This window comes from Neovison vison, chromosome 2 (genome assembly GCF_020171115.1).
Source record: "Neovison vison isolate M4711 chromosome 2, ASM_NN_V1, whole genome shotgun sequence".
NCBI classification, from domain to species: domain Eukaryota; kingdom Metazoa; phylum Chordata; class Mammalia; order Carnivora; family Mustelidae; genus Neogale; species Neogale vison.
The window spans coordinates 173,362,255-173,377,131 of NC_058092.1; the positions used below are offsets into that span (position 1 = coordinate 173,362,255).

The window sequence follows — 14,877 nt, forward strand, 5'->3', positions numbered from 1 at the left end:
CAGTTAACTGAGGATATCCATTATTTCTCTTAATTTTATCAACATTCACTTAAGAATATTCTCTTCCTTTCTTTCCTGTCCCCAGCTACTTTCCCTTCTTTTCTTCATAGCACCAACCTCTTACAGACAATTTTGAAAATGTTATTAAGCACAGACTGTGTTTTAAAATTTTAAAGCAGTAAAGAAAAAAAAAAAACAAAACCCCTATTTAGTAAATATTTTTAAAATTGAGTCTTTGGAAAGAATAAGAAAATGAACATATTTACTACTTTGAATTTATAAAACAGCATAATTATACAAACCTGCTTTCATCAGTCTCTCACATTGTTCACAAAGTACTTTTGGTAATTGATTAAATCACTGATAATATTTAATAGCAAATACATAAAATAGAAAACCATTTTCTAATACACTTTAAAATATTTTTAAAAAATTTACTGACTAAAGAACTAAATATTTAAAATTGACCCTAAATAAGAATTTTAAATAAGCTAAAATTTTTTCACTTTAACATCATTTGAAACACCCTTATATAAAATGGTTTCTGATTAACTTAGGTGATGTGCAACAAAATATTGGAATTTATTCTTTTTTGCTTGTATTGACTGAATTTAGAATTTATCCAGTTTCATTTCTCTTTCCCCACAAATCCTGTTTAAAATATGGGAAAAAAAAGCATCTGATCCAAGTACTAACCTGGCCCAACCCAGCTTAGCTTCCAATATCAGGTGATATCAGGCGTGTTCAGGGTGGTATGGCCGTAGACCCCTTGCTCAGCCGGGAGCCTGCTTCTCACTGTCCCACTCCCCCTGCGTGTGTTTCCTCTCACTGTATCTCTATCTGTCAAATAGATAAAATCTTTTTAAAAAATAAAATATGGGAAGAAGGAAAGGAGTGTATAGTTTTGATGTCACTAGTTTTGACACAGTGACCTTTTATTATATAGGCTGCCAACCAGCAGCCTTAACATTAAAGAACTTGATTTGGTTATAGCCATCTCTAAGGTTCTGTTTATTTATTTATTTATTTAACACAGATCAGAACATTTTTCTTCAGTTTAAAGTTGTTAAAAAAAAAAAAGTAGCCCTTTGTTCTCATATTTATGTTATCACTTGATTTCTAAGGATTCCAAACCAATTAAGCTCTAACTTTAAAAAGCATTAAAGACCCCTACTGTAGCAAACTGTGTTCTATAGTTCATCAATCTTACTTTCAAATTAAGATGAAAACGGTAGCAGTCTCCATAATCTTAAAATCTAGGTGAAACAACTTGTAAAATGTAACCAGGTCGCTAGACCAACACACTAGTGTTTAACTTTCATAATTTCTAGCAGTAGAACACCTGGGATAGCCATTAACAATGTATTCATTGGATTGTAGATTAATTTTTTTGAAAGAATTTTTTAAAAGTATAGTTCAGTTGCAGGCAAACATGAAAGATACCAAAGATCTTGTTTATCTCCTCCTTTCCCAGTGGGATCAGGTGCAACTGGAACCTTATTACTTTCAACAAAAACAGATTCAAAGGCAGATTCCATTTCATCCAAAGAATCAGCAGCTGTGGCTACTTTAATTAGTGTTGCATTGGTAAGATTGTTGCTGCTTGGAAATTTTGCTGGATTCCACTGCTTCTGTACTTCTTACCAAGACTTTTGACGTAATTACGAGGTGTAAGTCTTGTTTGACCATCAAGACTAGTCAGAAGCGAGCCATGCACTTTGGGTTGCTTTCTTTGAGAGGTTAAGTTTAGCATATTGCCAGCATGGAAAGAAATTTCTTCAGATACAGCAGCAAAATCATATTCTCTAGCAACTATGTGATCATCCTCACCACTTGCCCAGTTCATATTGTTACTTCATCATTATGGGTAGACAGCATTTTCCAGATGAGGTAAGGACTACTAAGAATAATCGCAAAGAATAAGAACGTTGGCTGAGATTTTGCTAAGTTAGCTGCTCTGACCTCATCATCAAGGCAAGCCACAGTTCCTTCACTTTCTTCCCAAAGGTCCTCATTCAGAGCCTCTTCTTAAACTATCATCCACTGCAACTGTTTGTAAAGATACCTTATAGTCCTAACTAAAGCAAAAGCTGAAAAACCCTTTGTGAAATGTATTTTTAATTGGGAAAAATGATTTGCTACATCCAATACAGCCCCGAAACATACAGACATCTGAAAAGGTAGCATCCATCATCATACTCACAGATGCAAATACATGCACAATACTTCAGTGGACTGAAAAGCACCTCTGCTGCTTTCTTCAGCTTGCTGAACAAATCTAGGTGGCAGATCATCACACAGAGGCGGTTATAGCCAAGCCCATTATCTCCATAACTATAAGGTCTATAGCTTCCATAAAATGCATTTCCACAGGCACCATATCTTGAAGAAAATGAACTGTAAGCAGGTCTGAAAGCATTCACATTGCTGCTTCCTGTCTGCTGTGATGGCCTTGGAAGAATAGGTGGGGCATTCTGGTAAGTGTTGGTTATCCAGGTCTTGTCAGTAAAGTAGGACCCAAATCAGCAGATTGGAAAGTGGGGGCAGGTCTTCAACCTGGCCAAGCTCCAGGAATTCTGGCCAAGCTCCCTGGGTTTTGGGGGTCAGGGGAGGAGTCTGGGAAGCCATCTCCTCCTCCTCCACTCAGCTCCCAGTCTGTGCTGGGAGGTTCTATTTAAATTACTTGTTTATACTGGAATTTTGTGCATTGAATTTGGTGGGATTAAGTGATGAGGGGTCCAAATTTATTAATCCTTCAGAAATTGTTGAAACATTATGAGCATTTGATACCAATTTCAGATTTCTTTTCCCCCAGTCACCAGTCAGAACAGTTTATCAGCAGTTGTGTAACTAAGGTGAGCAAGAATTTTACTAGTGGCAGATACTTAAGTTTTACTGGTGGTAGAGACCAGTAGTTTTTATGACTTCGGGATTTATACCCTGACCACAAAGGTACTTATATGAAGTTAGTGGAGATTTGTTAAAAACATCATTTTCTGTTAATTTTGATATTAACATCTGATTATGTGTAAACTTAGTATCAGATATAAGTTAGACCTAAACAACTCAGGATATTTATCCAAAGCTATCTCCTCACCTTCAATTTTTACTTTTAAAAGCTCCTACTTATCCTCTGTAATAAGAGCCTGAATGACAATTTGGATGTGAGATAGACATGTCACAACTTTTAACCAATACTATTATTGACAGTGTTATCTTGGATTCAGAAGGGATGTGTCCCTTTTTTTAAATGGAAAATGGGAATTGATTGCTGATGAAGTTTGTTGCTGAGTATTAAGAACAAAAAAGTGTACTTGAGGAAAATAATTAGAACTAGACATTGCTCCCTATAAAAATCAAATGATGAAAAAAAGTTTTGAAAATGGTGAGATGAAGACTTCTTTCCTTTTCCTTTTCCAAAATCTATTAAAGTGGCTAAAGAAATGCTAAACAGGTAGACAAAAATAGCAATATTAGAAAACAAGAAGCAGTACCATCAATAGAGTAGCAATTTCTAGTATTTTTGGAAGATAGGAGATAGGTAGTGACCAATAGGTGTTCGTTGGTGCCAACATAAACCAACCACATAAGATGAGTGGAAAAATAAATGGAGGTCTCACCAGTTCTGAGTATGGGGGCTAGTAACAAAGGTTATCTCTTAAGGTTTGGAGAGAAATTGGGGTTGGGTTGGAGCAGGAGAGGAATAAAATGGACAGACTAGAGTTTGTTTCTCCTTATTTTGCTTAAGGAAAGTAGAATGATAAAATACTGCATGGTTGGCTCTATCCAAACTAGGTGATATGATTCTTAACCCTTACTCAAAAGAATTAACCCTAGAGGGACACCTAGGTGGCTCAGTTGGTTAAGCAGCTGCCTTCGGCTCAGGTCATGATCCCAGCGTCCTGGGATCGAGTCCCACACCGGGCTCCTTGCTTGGCAGGGAGCCTGCTTCTCCCTCTGTCTCGGCCTGCCATTCTGTCTGCCTGTGCTCGCTCTTGCTCCCTCTCTCTCTCTGATAAATAAATAAAATCTTAAAAAAAAAAAAAGAAGAATCAACCCTAGAGCTTTTAAACATGCAGATGCCTAGAGTCAAAATCTGGAGGGTAGAACTGAGTGCTGGCTTTTTATAAGTTGTCTGGGTAAAATAATGTGCAGTTGGGGTTGAGAACCGTTTGGTGGGAGTAGTGTTGTATTTTGGCTTCCCAACCTGGTGGTAGTGGCTGGTATTACCTGGATAGGTTATAGGTAGAGTAAATATACTCCATTATCCCAGCTGGAAGGTTTTCGAAAAAGCAAGAATTAGTAGTCATACCTGGACAACAAGCAGCCTGGAGCATATGGTCACTCTAGATATGAGTGTGCTTAGGTATTCCTTTCACCTCTGTGTAGTTATGCTGTTGGTTTGAAGAGCCAGGTTGTACAAGGAGCTGCTTCCGTTTACTCCAGTATGCCTTGTAAATAAAACCATTTTTTGGCATGCCACGATATGAAAGAAGCTGATAAATACTGTTTTTAGCTAACCACAGGTTACTTTTAACACATGTAGTAAGAAGTGAATTCCCTGTGAAAGAGAGAGCCCCTCCGCTGGTGTTGAACCCCCAAATCAAACCCTGGCCAGTAGGCTTCATGCTGTTTAAATCACAGAATCAAGCTGAGGAATTTTTCCTTTATCCATGTAGAGTCAGACATACTTGCTTCCTGTTTAAGGGCATTTGGAGCATTCTTCAGGTTAGGCAATATGTTAGGTCATAAGACAAACCTCAGTAAATTTAAAAAGATTTTAAAAATCATGCAAAATAATCACAATGAAAAATAAGGTAATTTGGGAAATATATAAATATGTGGAATTTAAACATTCATTCCTAAATAACCAATGTGTCAAAATAAATCAAAAGAGAAATAGAAAATACATTGGAATGAATGAAAATGAAGACAACCTACCATGATGGGATATAGCTAAAGCAATACTTCAGAGGGATAATATGTTTAGCTTCTATTGGCTACAGTATAGGAGATCACAAATCAACAACATAACCTTTCAGCTTAAGACTAGAAGCCCAAAGGAAGTGGATGGAATGAAATGAGATTTAGAGCAGAAATTAAAAGAGATAATAGAAAATAGAGAAAAATCAATGAATCCCAAGGGTTGTTATTTGAACTGATCAACAAAATTGACAAACTTGGCTGGATCAACCTATGAAAAAAGATTGAATGACTAGAATCTGAAATGAAAGAGGGAACTTTACTAATGACTATACAGAAATAAGGATTATAAAGAAATATTATGAACAATTTTATGCCAACAAGTAAAATGGATCAATTTCTAGAAAGAAAACTTTTTAAGTAATAAAATAACTGGTAATTCAGGAGGAAGTGAAGGTATTTTCTAAAATTGGTTGAGAAAAATATTTTTAAGTGTCTTTTAAAGTTATTCAGCAGTAGAAGAACTAAAATTACAAAATTGGAGGAAAGGAGTAGTGTTACTATAAATGATTAAAATTTTCATCTTTTACTTACATGTAAATAAAAGTGGTACAATTGTTATTCAGAGCTATAATCAAAACTGAAACCTGAAAAGTAGAATAGATAGCCTAAGGGATGGAAATAGGTTGGGAGACTTCTCCTATTCTTCTGATGTTTTAATTTCTATATATTACTTAAATAATTTTTAAAAAGATTTTACTTATTTGAGAGAGTGTGAACAACCACAAGCAGGGGGTGGGAAGGGGCAAAGGGAAAGGGTAGAAACAGACTCCCTGCTAAGCAGGCTCCATCCCAGGACCCTGAAATCAGGACCTGAGCCAAAGGCAGACACTTAACCAACTGAGTCACCCAGGCTCCCCTTAAATAATTCTTAAGTGCAGAACTGAAATATGCACAGATATTTTAAGGAAAGGGAAAAAAAAAACTATGAAAAAGATTTCATATCCCCTGAGCTCTTAAGAAATTAGACAAGATTCAAACATTATTTGATCTTTTTTTTTCAAGCACAAATAGAACATTTATTAAAAAGATTTTCTGAAAACTCTCTTCACACTAGACAATATAATTAATATAATCTATCTAATTTACAATTTATAATCTATCTAATTTATAAGCCACATTTCTGACCAAAATGCAATTATGTGGGGGTGCCGGGGTGGCTCAGTGGGTTAAATCCTCTGCCTTCGGCTCAGGTCATGATCCCAGTGTCCTGGGATGGAGCCCCACATTGGGCTCTCTGCTCAGCAGGGAGCCTGCTTCCCTTCCTCTCTCTCTGCCTTTCCAAAAAGAGCCTGCTTCCCTTCCTCACTCTCTGCCTTTCCAAAAAAAAAAAAAAAAAAGAAAGAAAGAAAAACTCTTAAAAAAAAACCAAAACCAAACAAAAAAACCCAAAATGCAATTACATTAGAAATCAATAGCAACACCAACAACAAAAGCTTGAAAACTCCATGTGATTGGGAATTAGAAAAAAGATGTCTAAAATCACTGGGCAAAGAAGTAATTATCACAAAAAGTATAAAATTTTAACTATTCTAATGAAAATATTACATGAAAAAACAAATATGCTACCACTGGAATAAAAAGTACAGAAACTCAAATTTAGTATTAGAAAGGCAAAAGAATGAGGATTATTAAACCACACTATGATCTGTTTTTTTCTTTGTTTTGGTATATTTGACACACAATATTACATTAATTTCAAGTATACAATGTGTTCTAATTTCATTCCTCATTTAAAAAAAAGATTCACAACTGAGCTTTACTTTTTTTAAAAATTTTTTTCGGTGTTCCAACATTCATTGTTTATGCACCACACCCGCCCAGTGCTCTATGCAATATGTTCCCTCCTCAATATCCACCACCAGGCTCACCCAATCCTACCCCTTCCCCTCCAAAACCCTCAGTTTGTTTTTCAGAGTTCACTGTCTTTCATGGTTTGTCTCCCCCTTCGATTTCCCCCAACTCACTTCTCCTTTCCATCTCCTTCCATCTCCCAATATCCTTCATGTTATTCTTTAAGCTCCACAAGTAAGTGAAACCATATGATACTTGACTCTCTCTGCTTGACTTATTTCACTCAGCATAAACTCCTCCAGTCCTGTCCCATGTTGATATAAAAGTTGGGTATTCATTCTTTCTGATGGAGGCATAATACTCCATTGTATATATGTACCATATCTTCTTTATCCATTCATCTGTTGAAGGGCATTTTGGTTCTTTACACAGTTTGGCGACTGTGGCCATTGCTGCTATGAGCACTGGGGTACAGATGGACCCTCTTTTTACTACATCTGTATCGTTGGGGTAACTACCCAGTAGTGTAACTTCAGGGTCATAGGGAAGCTCTATTTTTAATTTTTTAAGGAATCTCCACACTGTTTTCCAAAGTGGCTGCACCAACTTGTATTCTCACCAACAGTGTAAGAGGGTTTCCCTTTCTCCTCATCTTCTCCACCAGAAAAGAGAGAGAAGATGACCAAGTGGCAGAGCCACAATTTGAATCTAAATATATAGATATTGGGACTCCAGAGCCCTCATTCCTAGTTATCCTATCAACTGACCCATTTAGACTGTTATGAATAACATTTTGGGGTTATTATGAGTACCACATGACAGACATTTGTGTATAAATTGTTGTGTGGATGTTTGTTTTTCTTGAGTATATACCTAGAAAATACTGGGTCATTTGATACCTATTTTTAACCCTGTGACAAACTCTAGACAGTTATCCAAAGTGGTTGTGCCACTTTACATTTCCACCAGCAATATATGAGAGTTCTAATTTCTCCACATCCTTGTTAACACTTCTTTTAAAAAATTGTGACATAATTGACATATTACATTTTTTCAGGTGCACAACATAATTTGTTGTGTGTGTACATTGCAAAATGATTACCACAATAAGTCTAGTTAACATCCATTATCACACATAGTTATATTTTTTCTTGTGATCTGAAGATCTGTCCTCAGTGACTTTCAGATATGCAATACACTATTATTAACTATAGTCATCATGCTGCACATTACATCTCTAGGGCTTATTTATTTTATAACTAGAAGTTTTTACCTTTTACCCACTTAAGCTACCCCCAACCCCTACCTCTGGAAACCACCAATCTGTTCTCTATATAACACTTATTTTTATGTCTTTTATTCTATAGCCATCCTTGTGATGTTAACTTGGTTTTCATAATGACTACTGATTGAGCATTTTTTGCATGTGTTTACCAGTGATTTGTGTATTTTCTTTAGAGAAATGTCTATTCAGATCTTTTGCCCTATTCAAAATTGTGTTAGTTATCTTTTTATTATAAAGAGTATATAGTCTAGATATAGGTCCCTTATAAGATACATGAATTGCAAATATTATCTTCCATTCTGGGAGTTGTCTTTTTACTTCATTGATGATGTCATTTCTCAGCACAAGTTTTAATTTTGATGATGCCCAGCTTATTTTTTCTTTTGTTTCTTATATTTTTGGTGTCATAAGAAACAATTGCCAAATCCAAATTTGTGAAGATTTACTCCCTCTATTTTCTTCTAAGTGTTTTATAGTTTGGTTCTTACATTTAGATTATATAATCCAGTTTTAATTTTTTTTCCAGTTTTAATTTTTATGTTAGGGTTACACAGGGAGTTAATTTTTGTGTATGGTGCAAGGTGGCAATCTGCTTCATTCTTTTGCATGTGGATATCTATTTGTTGAAAAAACTATTTTAGCCCCATCGAGTTGTCTTGATATCCTTTGAAAAATCAATTGAATATAGACACATATATTTGTTTTTTTAAGTCTCAGTTCTATTAGATTCATCTGTATGTCTGTCTTTATGGCAGTACCATATTGTCTTAATTATTGTAGTTTTGTAGTAAGTTTTATAACTGCGAATTGTGAATTCTTCAACTTTGTTCAGTTTTCAAGATTGTTTTGGTTACTCTGAATCCTCTTGCATTTCCATGTGAATTTTAGTATCTGTGTGTCAATATATGCAAAGAAGTCAGCTGGGATCCTGATAGATTGCACTGAATCTGTGGTAAAATTGGTGCGTTTTGAAATTTCCATTGTTTTATCTTATCAATGACATCTTCATATTAAATTGCATTTGGCAGACATGTAAGTTTGTTTTTGACGCATTTTGGAATATGATTATGGGTTAACCTAACCCAGTGTAGTGGCTGCAATGTAACTAAAAAGATAGAAGAAACAGCACATCCAAAGGCCCTATATTAGATGGAGAGAATGAGGTTGATTAAGAGATATTTAAGAGGCTGAGTCCATAGGATTTGATAATTGATGTTATATAGTATATTTGTGTATTTGTTTATTTTGAACATTTCGTATAAATGAAATCATGTAATATGAGAGATAAGGCAGAAAAAGATATCAAAGATTATCCCCAAGGTTTTTGGGGCAACCAAGATGGGGAATACTGAAGGATCTGTTTCCTTTAACTTGGCCATTTCTCTGCCTAGATCAGTGGGTTTCTTGCCTGTCTAGGCTATTGTTTTTCTAGAGTTAAAGAGGCAAAACAAGGCCAGGATTTAGGTTTTAAGCATATACACAAAAATGGTAAAATTGGGAGGATTGAGAGTTGCTACACTGGATAGAGTCAAGGGTTAATTTGTATAGAGATAATCATAGTGCTGTGACTTTGCTAAATTAACATTTGTTAAGTAGAGCTCTGGTTTCAAATGGTAGGTCAGGTGACTTCAACAAAAGACTATAAGAGAAAGTGAAATAGAAGTTTATTAGTCACAGGTCCTGGAGAAAGTACTCTGCATACCTAGAGGGGTCAGGCAGGGAGGTAAAGGCAGAGTGCAGGTAGAGAGAGAGCAAGGCAGGACCTGGGAATATACCTTTATTTGGATACTTAGATGGAGTGCTTTGGGGTTCCCAGGATAAGTTCAGATTGGTTAACTCAAACCAGAAAAAGGAAGATTTTGGTAAAATTCTGGGAGTCTTAGCTGAAGGCCACACAAGGGGAAGATCCTGGGAGGTGGAGGAGAATGCTTATTATAAGGGTCACTGAGAGAGTCATATCAGGAACTTCTATTTACTTGTGATTCTGTGGGCTGTTAACTGTCTAGGGCAAGGGCTTAACAGAAGGGCTAATGCCACCTTGGGCTACTTGGCCACACAAAAAGATTGCTGGGGCAGCAATATTAAGGAGTAGTTTAGCCAGCTCTCAATCTAGAGACCTGAATGCGCATCTAAGGAAGTCTGAGAGTACACCTAAGGAGATTGAACTACTGGGGAGAGACAGGTGATACATCAGTACTATGAGTGAGGATATAGGATCTGAGATGTCACTAAAGGCAGAAGCTAGGTTGCAGTATCTACAGTTGGGAGTTCAACTGACAGTATGTGTGAAAAACTTTGTTGGGAGAACCAGGATCAGATTACAGAACAAAGCGAAATGAAGAACAGCATCCACTCAGCTTCTGAAGTTCATCAAAACCAGTCTTTAACAAATTAAAGAATCATCAACAAACATGCAGTGCTAATTTCTGGGTGTCGCAGTAGATCAACAAGAAGCTCAAATGATTCTGCCACAAATGGAATATTGATCATACTTTAAAAAACACTGATGAAATGATCAAAAAGACTAACTTAATGATGAATCAGTAGGCTACTAAGAGATATATCCTTTCTTTAGGTCTAGGAGAGATCTTATATATTGTGAATGGAGATTGAGGTTATCTACCAGGAGTAGAGCCCTGCCAGATATTTGTCCCATCTATGTGATCATTCTTTAAATAAGTTGTTCTTGACCTGGTGGGGATGGGTGGGATGACTGGCATTTTGGCCCTCAGAATATTTGGCCTTTTTTGTCTGAGACATTTTGATGGGGCAATACTAAAGGCATTTAATGGGTAAAGGACAAGGTTGCTGCTAAACATACAATATGCAGGCTATTCCCCACAACAAAGAATTGTCTTGTCCCAAATGTCAATCTTGCTGCTATTGAGAAAATCTGCTCTAAATTCTGGACTAATATAAGGTCTTGGAATAAAGAGAAGAGTAATTGCTGGCAAGATTTCAGAGACAAGAGCTAAGGTGGTTCTACTTCATTTTCTTTGGAAATTGCTACTATTAGCAATATCCGCACAACAACCAAAAGAAATACTAAGCTTTATGGGAAGAGAAGGATTAAGGAGAGGGGCATACAAAGATACAGGAAAGCCCCAGGAACAACTCTTACCTCTGTTCCATGAGGACTCATTCATGATGATGGCGATTTGAACAGTCTTGGTGGTCCTTGTAAAGTGACCAGTAAGGAGAGCTTGTATTTGTATAGCACTTCCGTTCACAAAATATTTGTACATCCCCGAGCTTATTCTTTGGCTTGGGAGGGAAGCAGCATTGCTGCTGTAACAAATTGCCACTCTGTGACTTAAACAGAAATTTATTCCGTAATGGTATTGGGACCCAGAATCTGAAATCAGTGGTTTAGCAGGGCTATAATCCTCCAAAGGCTAAAGGGGAGAATATGTTCATTGCTTTTTCCAGCTTCTGGGAGCTGTTGCATTCTTTGCCTTGTGGTGTTGTATCTATCTCTCCGCTCATCACCTTTGCTTCTGTGTATGTCTCAAAATTCCCTCTGCCTTTCCCTCACAGGCACACACGTGATTGCATTTAAGGTCCACTCAGATAACTCTCAAGATCTTTAACTTAATCACATCTATGGCCGTGTTAGGTGGTATTCACAGGTCCTAGGGATAAGGATGTGAGCATTTTCTTCTGGAGTTGGTATCATTCAGCTCACTGTACAATGTAATGATGACCCTCATTTTACATTTTTCTCCTAGGTCACATGGCTAATGAATTGTGGAATTTGGCCCCCAAGGCCAAATGCTAGTCCCATATTTTAACATTATACTATAAATCATAACAAGAAATATGAGAGAGAAGATGAAATAGATAAGGCAGAAACAAGAATAGAGGAGAATAGGGAAGTAGAAAACAGTTAAATTGCAGACTTGAGATTTGGGACAGTAAGCAAAAAGAAAGACTGCTATGAAAAAAGGCTAATGGATGAGCCCAGGGGCAATGGTCAGTTAATGTATAATTGAGTTACTACCATCTGGGGTTTTTGTTTGTCACCATACCTGCTAAGGTTTAATGTTCCAGGCCAGGAATTATCTACAGGTGAGATAATGTCATTTACTTAACAATGGTTGGCACAGTGCCTTGCAAATAAAAGCATTTCTTCATCGCAAAGCATGAAAGTTATCAGCCATAGTTACCAGTTAACATTTTTGTGCTCAAGTTCTATAAGGACTATTGATTTGATATTTTTCTAAACCTTATAAATCATTACTTGCCAGACAACTAACGCTCTCAGCCAAGTGGTAAACAAAGCAGCTTTCATTTTTCCTGTTCCTTCTCCAGTGTTATTCTATTGAGAGAGGCTACGGTTTTTAGACTACAGCTATTGTCAGTTTTGGCTACACACTAGAATAATCGGGGGAAACTTTAAAATCCATGGTATTCCTATGCACCCCAGGCCAATTAATGAGCAACCTCTAGAAATGGGATCTGAGAGAAAAAGTATACAAACTTTATACTTTTATTTTTTAATTGTCACATTCTCATTTTAAAATTAATATATAGGATTTTATAATTTTAAAGAATTATGAAGTATTACATTTCTGCATATCATAAATACTGATTTAAAAATAAAAAATAGGGATGCCTGGGTGGCTCAGCTGGTTAAGCAGCTGCCTTCGGCTCAGGTCATGATCCCGACGTTCTGGGATCGAGTCCCACATCGGGCTCCTTGCTGGGCGGGGAGCCTGCTTCTCCCTCTGCCTCTGCCTGCCTGCCTGTGCTCGCTCTCTCCCCCTCTCTCTCTCTGATAAATAAATAAAATCTTTAAAAAAATAAAAAAATTTAAAAAAATAAAAAATATAAATATATAAAATATATAAAAATATAAAAGTCACAGAAACGATTCTTAAATGCATATAATGGGGATTAAAAACCATAGTGTAATATGATAAAACATTACTGGAAAATTTCCCATTATTCCTTTCCATTCCACACCCTCCATAGAATTTTATACTATTAATGTAATATATTCTCATCCTTAAATGTCTTTTATTTATTACCCTATCATAATTGAATGGAGCAAACATATGGATATAAATTTGGATTGAGCTTTTAAATTTCCTGTGTCCACAGGCTTTAAGTACTTAAATCTGGATTGTGGGATCATTACAATTATATCAGAACACAATTAATAGGGGCGCCTGGGTGGCTCAGTGAGTTAAGCCTCTGCCTTCAGCTCAGGTCATGATCTCAGGGTCCTGGGATGGAGCCCCATATCAGGCTGTCTGCTCGGTGGGGAGCCTGCTTCCCCCTCTCTCTCTGCCTGCCTCTCTGCCTACTTGTGATCTCTCTCTGTTAAATAAATAAATAAATAAAATCTTTAAAAAACCCACAATTAATAAATGCAACATTAATATATTAAGAATAACTGGATATGATATATATGGATTTTTAAAAAGTCTTTATTTATTAGCACCACGCTCTAACCAACTGAGCTAACCGGCCAGCTCTAAAAAGTCTTTATTTATTTATGTGTGAGAGAGAGAGAGCATGAGAGGAGAGAAGGTCAGAGGGAGAAGCAGACTCCCCACAGAGCTGGGAACCCGATGCGGGACTCGATCCCAGCACTCTGGGATCGTGACCCGAGCCGAAGGCAAAGGCTTAACCAACTGAGCCACCTAGGTGCCTGATATATATGGATTTTTTGAGCTACATGATTTATTTTGATAAAATGAACATTGAGCAGATAATCTGTTGGGTATAGGAGGACTTTGCTTATTTGGCATCTTTGCAGTTATTCTGTGTTGGTGAAGCTCAAAAGCCAAATCTTTTATTTTATTTTTAATTTTTAAAATTTTTTATTTATTGTTTTAATTTTAATTCCAGTATAGTTAACATACAGTGTTATATTAGTTTTAGGTGTACAAAATGGTGATTTAACAATTTCAAGCAACACCTTGTGCTCATCATGACAACTGCACTCCTTAACCCTCATCACCTATTTCACCCCTCCCCCTCCCACCTCCCCTCTGGTGACGATCAATTTGTCCTCTCTAGTTAAGAGTCTGTTTCCTGATTTGTCTTTTTTTTTTCTGTGCTCATTTGCTTTTCTTCTTAATTTCCACATGTGAAATCATATAGTATTTTTCTGTGACTCACTTATTTTACTTAACATTATACTCTCTATCTCCATCCATGTTGCAAAGAGCAAGAGTTCATTCCTTTTAATGGCTGAATAATATTACATTGTGTGTATATGGATATATATATATATAATATTTACACATACAAATATATTATATATAATGTGGAGTTGGAGAGGATGCAGAGAAAAAGAAAGCCTTGTGCATCTTGGTGGGAATGCAAACTGATATAGTCACAGTGGAAAACAGTATGGAGGTTCCTCTAAAAGTTGAAACTAGAACTATCTTATGATCCAGCAATTGCACTACTAGATATTTATGTAAAGTATACAAAAACATTAATTCAAAAGGATATATGCACCCCTATGTTTATTGCAGCATTATTTGCAATAGCTAAGAAATTATGGAAGCAGCCCAAGTGTCCATTGAAAAATGAATGGATAAAGATCTACGATTTCATTCTTTTATGGCTGAATAATATTCCACTGTATATATGTACCACCTCTTTGTCCATTCATCATCTAGTTTATTTATTTTTTTGTTTTTTTTTTAAAGATTTTATTTTTTATTTATTTGACAGACAGAGATCACAAGTATGCAGAGAAGTAGGCAGAGAGGGGGAAGCAGGCTCCTTGCTGAGCAGAGAGGCTGATGCGGAGCTCGATCCCAGGACCCTGGGATCATGACCTGAGCTGAAGGCAG

The 14,877-nt window shown here is 36.5% G+C and overlaps 1 pseudogene; it reads right to left on the reverse strand.

The window, feature by feature from the left end:
• Window positions 1-1,403: 1,403 nt before the first annotated feature.
• On the reverse strand, window positions 1,404-11,307 carry LOC122899241 (annotated as a pseudogene).
• Between the last annotated feature and the right edge of the window lie 3,570 nt (window positions 11,308-14,877).